Source organism: Sus scrofa, chromosome 8 (assembly GCF_054392235.1).
Source record: "Sus scrofa isolate SSC_HxYL_T2T_F1_AM1 chromosome 8, Sscrofa_HxYL_maternal_Yorkshire_Landrace_v2.0, whole genome shotgun sequence".
Classification (NCBI taxonomy): domain Eukaryota; kingdom Metazoa; phylum Chordata; class Mammalia; order Artiodactyla; family Suidae; genus Sus; species Sus scrofa.
The window spans coordinates 24,739,785-24,755,722 of record NC_139390.1 but is presented as its reverse complement, the minus strand read 5'-3'; positions in this window follow the sequence as shown (position 1 = coordinate 24,755,722).

Sequence of the window (15,938 nt, the reverse complement as noted above, 5' to 3'; positions counted from 1 at the left end):
TTGTTAGCCTCACTTTTCTCACCCATGGAATAGTGATGATAATACTTATGCAGATTTGTTGTGTTAATCTAATGAACCATGGAACACAAGAGATTCATATCTGAGGCTATAGGATGTGTTCCATGAATAGAAAAGCCAAAGTCTGGGAATCCAAGGTAGGCAGAACTACCACTTGAACTTCCTGGCCATATAGAACTCCCATCTTGACTCTGCAGATGTGTGGTGATGCAGCTTGGAATCTTTCCTTTGGTACTGCTTCACTTAGAATCAAGATCCACCAAGATCTGCGTGCTGGTTATTGTAAGCCTCGACACCCCCTTCTCTATCTCTGTTTTATCTCTAGTGGTCATGCTCTGCTTATTTTTCCAATGGAGCCTGTAAGATATGACTTGAGTGAGCCTTCCCATGAAGCATTCCACTATGAGGGTGGTTAGATGTCAGCCTTGGGTTCTCTTTTTTCCATTGGAGAAACTGTAAGCCTAGGGAGGCATGCTAGGTGCAGTTCAGTGTTTTCCTGGTACAGGGACAACATGGTAAAATTGAAACTGCTCCTCTTACTGTTCTAATTTGTCCTTTCTTGTTCCCTACTGCCTAGAGCCTTTCATTAGCCTTACCCTATGTTCTGGAACTTTCACATTGTTGTCTTGTCTATGGATATTAGCTAGCTGGTCTACTTGTGAGGGGAACTAAAGTCAGGAACAACCTATGTTGGCATCTTGATGACATCACTGCCCTGACAAATCTTTATGAAACTTTGCTTTAGCCAGTATTTAGGTATATGATATTGTATTTCTTCTAATTTGCATGCCAGTTTTACTGTTTTCAGTTTTTAAGATTTTATTTCTCTTTACATCACTATTATTTTTTTATTTTCAATTTTATAAAGTCTTCTAAACAAATTTTAAATAAATTAAAAATTTTAAAATCTAGATCATATGCTCCATGATGGCAGGGATTTGTCTTATTCTTCACACACACAAAAAACTGGCACTAAACGGATCTTTGTTGGTTGAATGAATCAATTATGTGTTCTGACACTAGCAGAGCTTACTTAGCAGAGATGAAGCAGAAAACATAATGACTCAAATGGGTGAACTTGAAGATGAAAAGACACTTTCAGCTTAGTTTGATATACACTTTGATATACACTCTGGATAACACTCCAATTTTGCATGAATTTTTGGAATAGAAACAGCTCCACTCCTAAATAATAAATTTATTAATTGCACTCGTTATGAGTCCTGACAGCAGTCAGCTTTGTGGGTTTCTGATTCCATTCCAAGGGGTTGAATGTCTCTGTGATTTATGTAATAGGCAGCAATGTCATGAGGAAATTCTAGTAGGATAAAACTTCTTAAAGATAGGAACACAGATGGCTGCCTGTGGAGTGTGTGGTGGGTGTTAATGAAAATGCATTGGACGGTGAGGTAAGGGCAGCAAACAACCATAGGAAAGGTGCCCTGAGTTTTTGCTTTTTAAAGATAGCTGCTATTTTTTTCCTCATGGAAATTTTCTGATTTATTTTACTCTAACCACCACAAACACTTAGGACGTTATGAACGCAATATGAACATTAAAGAACAAAAATAAAAGTTTAGTAGATGCTCGCCATTCATCATTCATTTCAGCCAAGTTTCTCTGTGCTTAACTGCTTATTATCAAAATTACTTAGTTTGCTTTCTAAATGATATGTTCTGAGATTGGGCTGATAAACCAACACAAAGAAGGGCCGTATATAATTTTGTATATTGCCATATAGATTTTCTACATGGCTGTCTCTCCTGAAAAGTGTCAGTTTATAAATATCCATGCATTGAATCACCATACATTTAGTATAATCTTACTCACTGGATAATTATAGGCGTACCTTGGACATATTGTGGATCTGGTTCCAGACCACTGCAGTAAAGCAAATATCACAATAAAGCAAGTCACACTAGTTTTGTGGTCTCCCAGCACATGTAAAAATTGTTTACAGTATAATGTAGTCTGTTAAGCATATAATAATATTACGGCTAAAAAACAATATGTATCTTAATAAAAAAATAATCTATTGCTAAAAAAATGCTAGCCATCATCTGACAACACATAATTGTCACAAAACTTCAATTTTTTAAAAATGTGATATCTACAGACTGAAATAAAGTGAAGCACGATAAAATGAGGTATGCCTGTACTTTGTTTACTACTCTATTTTGATCCTGCCTAATTGCTCAATTTTTTCCATGTTTTTAACCCGGTTTTCCACAAATACCTATTCTTCACATGTTAGGTAAAGTAAAACAACGAGTTATGGCTTTTAGTAGAAAGAATTCATAGGTGATTACGTAAAAAATTGTGTGAGACATTATTATTTATCAGGAAGGTATTTCTGTAACATCATTCCAAAACTTTCATGTAATACTGCATAATTCTTAAGCTTTAATCAAAACTTCATAAAGTCCTTCTTTAAACATTGTTTTTTTTCTAACTCAAAAGTTAGCCCTTTGTGTTCCATCCACAGCCCTCTCATTTAATGTGGTAATTGGTTTATCTGCCCAGTAAAATTTTTATGTAGGAATATAAATGGATAAAAAAGGAATATTTTATAATAAGATGTTTTGTACTCTCTACACTACGGAATCTGTTACAGGTTATTCCTTTCAGTTCTTGCCTACACACAGCAAGGATTTGAAGTGGCAGGTCCTTTGGTGGGACTGTTGCAACTGGGTAATGCCACAATGGCACCAGGATAGAGGCAGTGGTCAGGCCACTTAGGAACTGAAGCCACATTAGGGATGCAGGCAGGCAGATCCTCTAGGTGGGAGTGTTCCTTTGGGATCTGTGACAGCCAGTTGGAGCCAAGAGGGACCCTCTTAAAGCTACAGCATCTTGGGTTGAACGTTACAGCTCTCTTTAGTGTGCTTTAAGGGGCTGTCCATTGGTCAACCTCCACTGGAAGGAAAACGCTGCCACTGCAGATTTCCCTAAAGATCACAATCCAGTCTAATCAAGTTCAAGGGAATAAAGTATATAGAAAATTTATTGTGCCCTCAGAGGGAGCAGGCCACCCTGGGAGTAGAGACTGGTCCCCTTCACAACTGGATTTCCCTGTATATCCCCATGATGCCGATTTGACTGGAGACCTGATTTCTCCCACCCAGGCCCACTCATTTCTCCTGCTCCAGCCGCCTGCTGCATGCATAAGGGCTGAGTGTTGATTGATTTCTGTATGGGCACGTTTCGATCCTCTGGTTTTGGGCAGGATGCCTCATCTGCATGGGGAACAGGTGATATAGAGGTAGGGTAAGAAGTGAGCCACATACCTTCCCAGTGGGAGTGGGAAGGACAGGCCTGGTTGCTTGAGGTGGGGGAAGGGGCAATCATAAGGGTCTGGTAATTGTTGTCTTGGCCAGAGGCTTTTGGGTTCAGTCTCCTTGAAAGGGACTTGAAGCCTATAACATTTAGTGTCTAGAAGCCCAGCAATTTCCACAATTCCTGCTGTCACATTGTGGTTTCTCTGCTTCCCTGTGCTTAGCACCATAACCACACGTCTATCACTGATTAGTCAGTGCCTCCTTTTACAAATAATGCTTGTGACAGATCCTTGGCCACGACTTCCAGAGAGCTTTTTTTCTATTGATAGGATATTATGAAACAGCCTTCCAAAATTGTAGCATTTGTATCTGTTAACCAAGGTCTCTGTTGATTATGTCTGTTGCATTATGTTAGGGAAAAAGTGTCAGAGGAAGATGGGCATGACCCTCAAAGCCTTGAGCTATGTGTTCAAGTGTATCATGGATGTTTTCCTTTCCACAGCATTTGGCATGTTCCTAGATATAAGACCTCCATTTAGAGTTTCCCTGAGTGAGTTTCCTTCATGGCTCAGTGGTTAACAAACCCGACTGGAATCCATGAGGACACAGGTTCAATCCCTGGCCTCGTTCAGTGGGCTAAGGTTCCGGCATTGCAGATGTAGGTTACAGATGCGGCTTGGATCCTGAGTTGCTGTGGCTGTGGTGTAGGCCAGCAGCTGTAGCTCCGATTTGACCCCTAGCCTGGGAACTTCCATATGCCTCAGGTGCTGCCCTAAAAAGCAAAAATAAATAAATAGAGTTTCCTTGAGCAGTTCTATAATAAGTACTCTAACACCAAATGTTTTTTAAGGAAAATAAAATAGATGCAAGTATTTTATACCTGTGTAATTCAAAACACTAGGGTTTTCTACTCTACTGAGCAGTGAATTTTGGTAAAGGAAACATTGCATGAACTCTGTTAATTATTTGGTAGTTAGTTAGGACCAATTAATAACTTTAACAGTTAGATGTGATTTATTCAAAATTCAAAAGGCTCACCAAATATTGATTTCTTACTCAATATTTGGTGGACACAAGGCAAGTAATACATTATTCACTGGAAGGAGTGATTCCATGGTGGTTGCAAGCCAAGAAAAAAGGTGAATTCACATTTTGGGTTAGGCCTTGCACTTTGCAACAATTATATTACTTTTTTACGAAATGTTTTAGATAGTTTTATAGTATTTTTATTAAAAGGAAACCAGTTAATATCCATATCAATAATAATACACCTGTCTTTTGCAACAAACTACCCACCTCTTATGGATTAAACTGTACTGGCCTCCTAAAACCAATAGAGATTACCACTTTTTCAGATCTTAATAAGCTTCTGTCAGTCTGGATGAGCCATCTGCTTTTTGAACCTGCCAAATGAGGCCCTTTTAGAAAGAATTAGTTAATTATTAATTCAGTTTTTTTCAAAAACTGCTTTAAGTGTTCACTGAAATATGCCTTTTTCCCCTTCAGATGTACTTTATATTGATGGATCCTTAAATGGTGTCTGATACTAACTCTGTCATCATCTAGAATCCTAGAAAATGAAATTGTTTTGTGACATAATTACCATGTGACAGTATTACAGTTTCCATTTGATTTTTATTTCCCTTATGCTCACTGATTGAAAATATATACTTTAGGAGTGAATTTTTCTATAAAACATATACATATATATGCATTATAATTATGAAATAAGTTAGTTTTATTTTGAAAATTTGGGAAAGCCATTGATACCAAAATATTGAAGTAAGTCCAGGTTCTAATAATTGGGTTGAGAATCATTATATACAATTTTTTCTGAATATCATAAAAACTGAGAAGACTAATATATATTCAGTTCATAAAGATAGCTCACTTAAAAAAAAAAACAGGACATTCAACTTAAGTTGCAGTTGGGAGTGAAATAATACCTATCATTACTTTAATTGACAAAAAAGATGGGAATGCAGGTTAATCAAAGCATTACCACATTTTCATCTTTAAAAATTCACACAGTTACTTAATGAATAACTTATTAATATATCAGTTTGCAGATGAGATTAAAGTTCAAAGATTGGTTTTCTAATACATGCAAATCCTTTATTATCTACAACACTTTAAGTTATTCTCCAAATTATGAGGTAATTTTTTCAGTTATGCAATCACATCAAAATATTATGAGAAGAGTAGTTTAATAAAAACAATACCCTTTGTTACCCAGATTTTAAGCAAAAGCTGTGTATATTCACTGGACATATGAATTATTCTGGCTGGCATGTAAGCTACATTAAAGTCAACAGTTTTCTTATTCTTTGATCATTACTGCATTTAAGTATCAGGCTTTTACAGGGAGTTCAAACTTATTTGTTGGTTGAATTAATGATTTTATGCTTAATAAAGTACTATGTTTTTCCTAAATGCTTACCTACATATCCAACAGGACCAGACATGCTGAAGAGGTAATACTAAGTATAAAATTTAGCCTTCGAATTCTATAACTTACGGGTTTTTTTTTAATTATTATTTTGAAAGACTAGTTAAAAAGGTGAAATAATGCTTATAACCTGTGTGATACTTATTGACAATGCTGTGGATATTCAATTCAACCATAAGAGTAATCATTTTAGGGGCGTTCCCATCAAGGCACAGCAGAAACTAATCCAACTAGGAACCATGAGTTTGCAGTTTTGATCCCTGGCCTCACTCAGTGGGTTTAGGATCCGGCGTTGCCATGAACTGTGGTGTAGGTCGCAGATGTGGCTTGGATCTGGCATTGCTGTGGCTCTGGTGTAGGCTGGCAGCAACAGCTCCAATTAGACCCCTAGCCTGGGAACCTCCGTATTCCAAGGGCATGGCCCTAAAAGGACAAAAGACAAAAAAAAAAAAAAAAAAAAAAAGGAGTAATCATTTTAAATACACTGAGATCATGATGTATCACAAAACCCTGGGATTCCCCTACTTTAAGAGCCAACTTTTGCTTTAATAGTATCAAGTGTCCACATGATCTGAATTCCTTATTAACTTTCTAATCTCATCTCCCCCATAAATCCCATTGAAACCTACTGTCCTGTTCTTGATTCCTCAGCCATGCAAGATATTCTCAGTCCTCAGAGCATTTTCACCAGCTGTTCTCCCTTCCTAGAGATTACCCTAGATATCCACATGGTAAATGCCTCACCTCATTCAAGCATTTGCACAAGTGTCAGGTTCTCAATGAGACCCACCCTAATCAATCAATATTAAATTGGTTATCACTTTCATACAGTAACTTCCACAGTCATATTCCTTCTTTCTCTGGTCTCTTTCTCCTAATCCTTCTAATAAAAATCATAACTCATGTCACTTTCTGATGTACTATATGTTTTATTTATTAATTATATACATTGCTTACTCTCTGTCTCTTCCACTAGAATTTAAGCTCCCAAGATTTAAGACTCTTTTATTCATTGAGGCATTCTAAGCATCTGAAACAGAGTCTGACTTTTAGGTGGCACTTTAAAGTGAATTATTTTTAATTTGATTATTATTTGTGATAAAATTTTGGCAAATGACAACAAATATTTGAAAGTACATTGTTTCTGAAGTTTAAAATGTGTGTTAATGCAATACAATATCCAGACTGTATCATTCAGCCCTGCCCATTTGTGACCTTATCTTACATTTCTTTGGGAATGTTGCACTGTGTGCATTACTATCTGCAGAGTAATTGCTTGCAAAAGACATGTCACATTCACTGAATAAATATGAGCATTATGTTTCTAACAACTACAATAAAACAAGCATATTGTGAAATGTCTATTCTGATTGAGCCAATCTTTCCTCATCCTCCCATCCAATACACTGACAGTACATCAAAGCACTTGGTAATGGACAGATGGTATAAGTTTCTTAGATCTTAGCAGCACTGCTAATTATGCTCACTCAAATCTTCACACATTTTCAGATATTACAACTCTATGAGCTTGACCTAAAACATTAGAACCAACTCACAAAGCTAGAGATGGAATTTTATTAAGTTTATGAGAGTTTTTCTGAGGACATTCTACTTTTCAAAAACTCCTGCTTATCATAAGCCACAGAGAGTGGGAAAAGATTCCAGTCACCGAAACAGCTCTGGTGTTTCCTGAAAAGTCCTAACGAGGAGGAGAGTCTTTGACTTCAAAATGCCATGCTCTAAGAAATCTTTGAAAGGGCACACACATTAGCAGTGGGCACATAGACCATAAATTTAGACCTAGGGTGGGGTGAGTTAATTTGTAGGATGAAAACTGATTGAGTAAATAAAAGAGGATCATTTATATTTGGCAACTGTTTATGTACTATACATAATATTTACCTGGTTCTATTCTCAGTAACGGATATATTGCCGTAAATAAAATAGACAAATTCCTTTATCTAATCATATATTTTTTCTACGAATTTTCAGTTTCTAAAAATCCTGACTTACATTAACCCTAAGTCCTTGAAAGTAGAAGATTGAGAGAACTCTAGGTACAAATTCTAATATGAAGATTTCAGACCTTAGTTGTAGCACCCAGTACTTATTCTGTCATTCTATAATCTATTCCATGAAGGGTAATTTCTAATCTTTGCAGCTATTATATATAAAATTGTTATATGCATAAATACACATTATATTTTATTTGTATATGCATAACAAATATGCACACATATATGTCATTTTCTCAACTCGTACCACACACACCGTAGGTAACAAATGAACTTTTGTTTCCCTCAATGTCATTTATATGAAGATTAAGAAAAAGACAACAACAGCTTGGTTACTTCTATTTATGCAAAATAATAGGCATTGTCTTCTTACAAGATTACTTGATAAGCAGAAAAATAAACTTTGGAGTAAAAATTCTTGTATTTGAATATTGTTTTTATCAGAACTATCATTATTATCATCAACATTAGATTGCCTTATGCATTTACTCTTCCTTCACTCCACCTCCTACTGTATCAATAATGTGACTTGTGATAGTAATTAACAAAGAAGAAGCACAAGGAATCACGAAATGTACTGAGCCATCTATATAGAATATCCCAGTTAGTCTTCAATGATCATATGAAGAGGGAATTTTAATTATCCCAATTGCAGAATTCTCTTGTGGCTCAGCGGGTTAAGTATCTGGTGTTCTCAGTGCAGAGGTTCAGGTTGTTGCTGTAGCTCAGGTTCAGTTCCTGGCCTGGGAATTTCCACATGCAGGGGGTATGGCCAAAAAAGAAATAAAAAATCCCAATCATGTAGATATGAAACTGAGTTCTAGCATTGGTAGGCTCTACTTGTGATCACATAACAAAATAGTCATGTCACAGATTTGTACCCCATTTTTCTGATTCCAGAACCCATGATTTAAATGGTCCATTAAACTGCTACTCATTGTGGTCTGTACCATGTCATGCCTTTACAAAATATCATGTATTAAAATGTCATTATAACCCTATCAGTGAGTCAATACCATTTGCCTTTACAAATAAGGAAATTAAGATGAACTGAGGTTAAATATATTCTCTGAGATCCATGGCAGTTTGGTCTGACTCCAAAAACTATGCTATTAGCCATCAAACTACAGCTTTTCCCATAAGACAAAGTTGTCTAAATCTCTTACATTTGTATTCTTGTAGTGCAAAGATGATGGTGGCACAGAAAAATCATTTTTTGAAAAGTAAATTCATTTGCCAGCAAACAGCAAACTGTTTATATATAAATAGTCTTTATTTATATAGACTAAGAATATATTTCTTTATTTTGTTTTTCTAGATAAAACAACCATAAGCATTTGAATGTTATGTCATGTATTTTCCTTTTTATTTCATAGAATTGTTTCATATTTAGTCAAAATTAGTAAAAAAAATAATAAAAGCATTAATTTTTATCCTAATAGATTTCTGTAAGAAAGTCAATATAAATTTATAAGATTTTTAATTTATTTTATATTGTAAAGATTTCAGATGCTTGTTATATTTACTTTATGTATTAGAAAGAAAGCTAAACATTGTTCCTCTGACCCTTCCAAATCATAACTAAATATTCTGGTTTGGGAAGCAATGGAATGATATATCATAGATGATGTTACAAATTATTGCATCAAATCCCCTAGACAACTTATAATAAAATTTTTAAACATTTTTTATACCATTGAACAAAATACAATATATTAAAGGGGGAAAATCCAAGAATATCATCATATTATTTTTTCATATGGTATTCTTTTGGAAATTACTTATTGTGCCATACCTCCAAAATTTGGTTTCTTTGATTTGACAAAGATCTTTTCTGTGACTTAAGGCAGTAAAGGAGAAGGTATGCCTACCTTGATCAGATCACCCATCAGATCATGTTTTACGAATGGAACATATATATAACTTTTAAATTGTACGATCCATTCAATCTTCAAAAATAGAGGAAAAGTTTAGCAATTGAAAATTGTCTTCAATTATTTTCTTTTTTTTTTTTTTTTTTTTTGTCTTTTTGCTATTTCTTGGGCCGCTCCGGCGGCATATGGAGGTTCCCAGGCTAAGGGTCCAATCGGAGCTGTAGCCACTGGCCTACGCCAGAGCCACAGCAACGGGATCCAGCCGCGTCTGCAACGCCGGATCGTTAACCCACTGAGCAAGGGCAGGGACCGAACCCGCAACCTCATGGTTCCTAGTCGGATTTGTTAACCACTGCGCCACGATGGGAACTCCTCAATTATTTTCTTATCCCACTCTTTACTTGGGTGTCTAATAATTGTTTCAGGATTTATTTTACTATATCATTTTATTCTACTCAAATATCACCTTATAACAGTTTTTTTGAACACTGTATATAAAATAGAATCCCTCATTGCCATCTTTCCTCCTTACCATGCTTTATGTTTTTCAAGGCACTTATTAGCACATGAAATATTTTTTGTCCATTTTTTAATAATCTGTACTTTTCCCTACTCCAGTCAAAATATTTATTTCCTGGAGTTCCCATCATGGCTCAATGGAAACAAATCTGACTGGTATCCATGAGGACATGGGTTTGATCCCTGGCCTTGGTCAGGTTTAAGGATCTGGCCTTGCGGTGAGCTGTGGTATAGATTGCAAATATGGCTCAGATCTGCTGTTGCTGGGGCTGTGGTGTAGGCCAGGGGCTACAGCTCCGATTCTACCCCTAGCCTGGGAACCTCCGTATGTCATGGGTGTGGCCCTAAAAAGACAAAAAAAAATTTTATTTCATGAGAACAGGGACTTTATTTTGTTCTAGACCGACCTGCTGGATTTTGTGATGCATGTAAAAGGTAAAAAAAAAAATCTGTTGAACAAAAGAAGTATGCCATTATCAAATACTAATATGGAATCAATATTAATCTGTTGCTCATTTTCCTAAAAGATTTAGTAAAGTGTCCTTCTATAGCAATATTTAATATAGTAATAGATACATTATGGTTGTTTAAAATTATAATCAACATTTAGTGAGAATGTAAGTGAATATGTGATGCTATGAGAAAACATTTTTTTAAAGTGAGTCATTTATAAAATGCAAGCTTAAGAAATTTCAATAAGGAGAAATTGCTTTTGTGAGTGAAAGATATTATTTCAAATACATACATTTTTATTTAAAATATACATAAAAGAGAACTATTCCATTTATCACAGCAATTTTCCATTATACTGGAAATTTTGAGAGGACAGAATTTTCTTCACATAGTAAACACCAGTGAAAGCTTGCATCTATTCTTGGCTTATATTCTGAGTTCTACGTTACACAGAAGTGTTCATAAGCATTGATTGAAGAGCCAGACAAACTTGACTTGATTCCTTGCTTTGTCATGTACTAGCTAATTTGTGTGCATTATTTAAACTACCTAAATCATGGGCTCTCCATTTAAAAAATTACACTTGTCTGTCTTTATGGTATTGTAATAAGAATTTTAAAATATTATATAACATATTTTAGCTCAGTGTCTTATAGAGAAATATGCATATTAAAATATTTGTGTTGTTAAACAAGCTTTTTTTTCTGTAACACCTGTTTTCACACATATAAACAAAAGTGTGTGTGTGTAATCAACACCCAATTAATGCATATTTTATCCATGTATAGTTATTTTCCTTAGATCTATTACATGGCGAAGGCATTGTATTTTTTTGTCTCAATTTTTCTTCTTAACAAAAGATTCTTATTTCTGATACTTTTATTGCAATACAGCTTAACCTGTTTCCAGCTCTCTTCATTTGAAAAAGGAATCCATTATCCATTTTCAAAGACATTTAGGATAAATGTGTTAGTTGTGCTTGATTTATGTTGGATCAAGGCAGAGTCTTTATCTACATAGTTTATTTTATTCTTTGTTGGACAATGATAACCATTTCCTGTTGGTAAAAGCATAACATTTTCCTTTTCTTTCTTAATGCAATTATCTTACATTCATTGGAGACAAGAAGCATAACTATTTGAAAGCTCCATTATTTTCTCTTGCTTTGTGCCTAAAGTATATAATGTAATACATACAAGGGAAAGGAATATCAGCAATGACTATTAAATATACTTAACTGCAGATCAGCGAATGAGTAAAAATGAGGAGAAATTACATATCCATGTAAACAATAAAAACATTGAATGAGTATATTCCTATAAACATCTGATTAAACATCAAAAAATAAAATGACTATTACCATACCATGAACTGCTATTTGGATTCTGCACACCAAATTATACAGTTATTATTGCAATGATTGGATACATATAAAATAGATATGATTAGCAGCCCTGTCATTCTTAAATCATTATCCAAATGATGCCTTGATTGTACTTTTCAAGGGCCTTGAAAAGATGGAGTTTTTACATCTGCTGAACAATATGGTATTTTGTAACAGAACTTCTACTGTATTGCTTTTGATTTAATTAGTGAAAAACATAATCAAAAGAAAGACATTAAATATTTCATTTCAGTACTGCAGTTGGATTTATTTCTATAGTGTCACCAGGTTTCAATTATCGGTTTTAACTATGATACTTAAAACTAGAATGAAAGGTGAGCCTTGGAAATGCTTAATTACCATAAATACATGTTGTATTTCTGATCCAGATGGTATGAGACACCATGCCTTATGCATCTGCCACCTCTGTTATACATCCTGTGATGACATTATAGCAATGACAGATAAAAGAATACTGAATACTGTAACATTGTCATGCATAAAATCATGTTATAGAACAAACTGTATATAATGGTAAGCGATGTCAAAGCTGGGGTTTGGGGAGTTTTAAGCTCAGAAGGAATTACATATGTGTTGATCCACTCTGGCTGGATAACACAGACTCCAAGTTTCTCAATTACAACAGTGAAGCCAACTCACCATACAATAAAAAACATGATTTGGAGGACCCACGGCTTATCAAGCTGCCTAGTTAGATAAACAAAACAAAGGTTTTATATACAGATACGTAAAACAGTGGTCTGAGGATATGACTTAAATATATTAGTGTTCCTTTCACAACAAAACACCATAGTGAGTATATTTGCTGTATCCCCAATGTTTAAAAAAAAAATTCTTTGTGGTAGATGAAAGCAAATAGTCCTCAAATCTTCCTTAAAGAATGATTGAAAAAATTGGATGTGTATGTTTGTGTGGGTAGATCTTATTTTTAAATGTGTCCCATCAAGAGATGTCAGATTAAGTTACAAAACACATGTATAATTAGACATGTTTTCCGCAATATTAAACTTTTAAAGTTTACCCTGGAGATTATTATGGGATTGTAATTCCTGCCTTTGATACGTGGAAGAAAAAGCATGGTGGAGTGGGTATTGAAATTTTTTGTGGAAATGGTGTCACTTCCACCCACAATCCATTGCTAGGATTTAGCCACAAAAAAAAAAAAAAAAAAAAAAAAAAAAAAAACAGAAAATACAGAGAAATGTAATTAGTTCTTAAAAAAAAAGAGTGTGGACAGCAGGGAGCATCTAGAAGTCTCTGTAATGACAAGCTAAAAAATTACCACTAACAAAAACTGCCTCCAAAATCATTTTTCAACACATGAATTGAATCCAGATGACGTGAAAATGATGGCATGTCCTGAAAAATGGCCCTAAATAAATAAACAAGCATCTAGTATCCTATCTTGAAAATCAGATGTTCTACAAACACACATATAAAAATGCAATTGGGAGTTTTTTTAATCTGAAATGGAAACAAAATGAGATACATAGCAACAGAAAAACTTTATTTTCCAAAACCTAACAAACACAATAAAATAATTTATTTAAATAATAAATTATAATGTTAAAAAGTAATCTTTAAGTTGTTTCTGATTACCACAAAATGAATACGATTGTACTTAATATACTTCTCAAAATATTTACCAAATATTTTATTATCTGAACAGTTGTTGTTTGAGTGGTAACTTGATACTATTTTGCTTAATTTTTCTACATCATGAATCCATTACTATTTCCTTATGACATAAATGGTCTTCTATATGGAACTGGTTATTAAGATATAGAAGAAACTACTCAGTTCCATAAATTAAAGATAATCCTAGAATCACAGATTAAAAATTAACTTTAATTATAGAATATGATTGCTTAATATTAAAATGTTTAATTTTAAACAAATATATGTGGAAGATCTATACTATTTATCACAAGGATATTTTAGACATAAAAGTATTTAAAGGTGATAAGAAAATTTTCAGATCAGGAATATCATTTAAAAATAACTAAATCTTTGGTATTAGTACAAGAAACAAACTTTCACAACTCATCAAAGAGCTTGGAACCACAAGGTAACAAAATTGCATGGTACCATAAAATATTTAAAATTCATTTCATTTGTTAGGTTTTTTTGCATTAATAATTAGAGATTCACCGTTTAGGTTTAGTGGAATCTGTACTATAAAGTCATCTCCATTACACACTCAGTAATCGTCCCAGAAATGTACATGAAACTTCAGAGTTATTTTTATTTTTATTTTACAATTTTTAAAACAGCATAATATACCAAATACCCATGTGCATACCAATCACATGTTAAAATGTAAATATGTTGCCATGTGTAGGATTTTTAAAAATAAATAAAAGATTAAAGATAGATTCTTAACCTCATTGTATCCCTAGCCAACTCCATTATCTAACTGTTCCATTCTCTCACTAGAAGGCTGTGGTTATTTTTGCTGCCCATGGTTTAGAGAATTATTATATTTCCATATTTGGGAATTTTTTTTTATTTTTCTACTTAAAATTTACATAATGTGTTGCACTCCCTTTATCCTTCATCTTTCTTTTTTATGCAACAATATACTGTAAGATATTTTTATGTCAATGCATATAGATCTTCTTGTTTATTCTAATCCATCATGTATAGTGTTCTAATATATGACTATCCAAAATGTATACATCCATATCTGTACTGATAGGCACTAAGTTTTTGCTACTCTTAGACTCTTTATAAGCCATTCTACAATGTATGGCCACACATGAAAAGCTAACTTAGAGTATGCCTTGAAATATGCTAAATATTTTCCAAATTTTCTCCAAATATTGTTCCTACTTTACCCACCCACCATTATCCAATAGGGTTTCTTGTTGATGGTACTTTATATTTGAAAACCTTAGGTTTTTGACTATATGATGATTGTGAAATGATACCTTTTTAAATTTTGTTATTCTTGACTAACTTGTTTTCTTTTTCCCATATATTTGCTGGTTATTAAAAGTCATTCTTCTTCAATTTGTCTTTCTGGCTATTTTACATAGAATTGGCTTTTGGTGATAAACATTTTAAATATTTTTTTCTGAGTCTGTGACTTGCCTTTTTATCTTATTGATGATAAAATTAGCTTATTTAGCTTATTTGCTACACTGGAGTTATTTTTAATATGGTCAAAATAATTTTAAAAAACTATTATTTTTTTCAGTATTTATTCTACTAATTATAGTTTACAATTGTGTTGAATTGTTTCAGTTTGATTTCAAATTTTTGTGGGGTTTTTGGCCATGCCATTGGCATGTGAAAATTCCCAGGCCAGGGATTAAAGCCAGGCCACAGCAATGACTTGAGCCACTGTCGTGACAACACTGGATCCTTAACTTGCTCTAGCACAAAGAAAACTCCTTTATTTATTTTTAATATGTAGAATGTTTACATGGTTTAAAATTGGCAAACATTGATTTTCATTCAGTAGTCATATATCAGTGTAGTAAAATTTATACTCCTTTTATGAACATGATTGAATATTTTTAGCTGATTTATATCTGTTTTCTCTATAAACTATGTGCTTATGCCCAATTTTTTTATTTTCAATGTTTCTCTTTTCTCTTAATTTGAAAAGTTCTCATATTTATGATTAGTCCTTTTTTTTTGGTATGTGTGGAAAATATTAATATCACTTTATTTTTTCAATGGAGTTTTTGTCATGAAACTATTTCTATTTATTTAAATGTAGTTGAAATGCTTAGTTGCTCTTTTTGTTATTTAAGAAGTCCTTCGTTTCTTTTTCCTTTCTGTTTGTTCATTTTAAAACCTAAATCTCTTAATTGTTCTAGTGAAATCATTCTGGAGTATGGTATGCATGTGCATTTAGTTAAAATTTATCCAAGCATTTATACAAATGTTTACATTTAAGAAGAGGTTTTATATTATTTT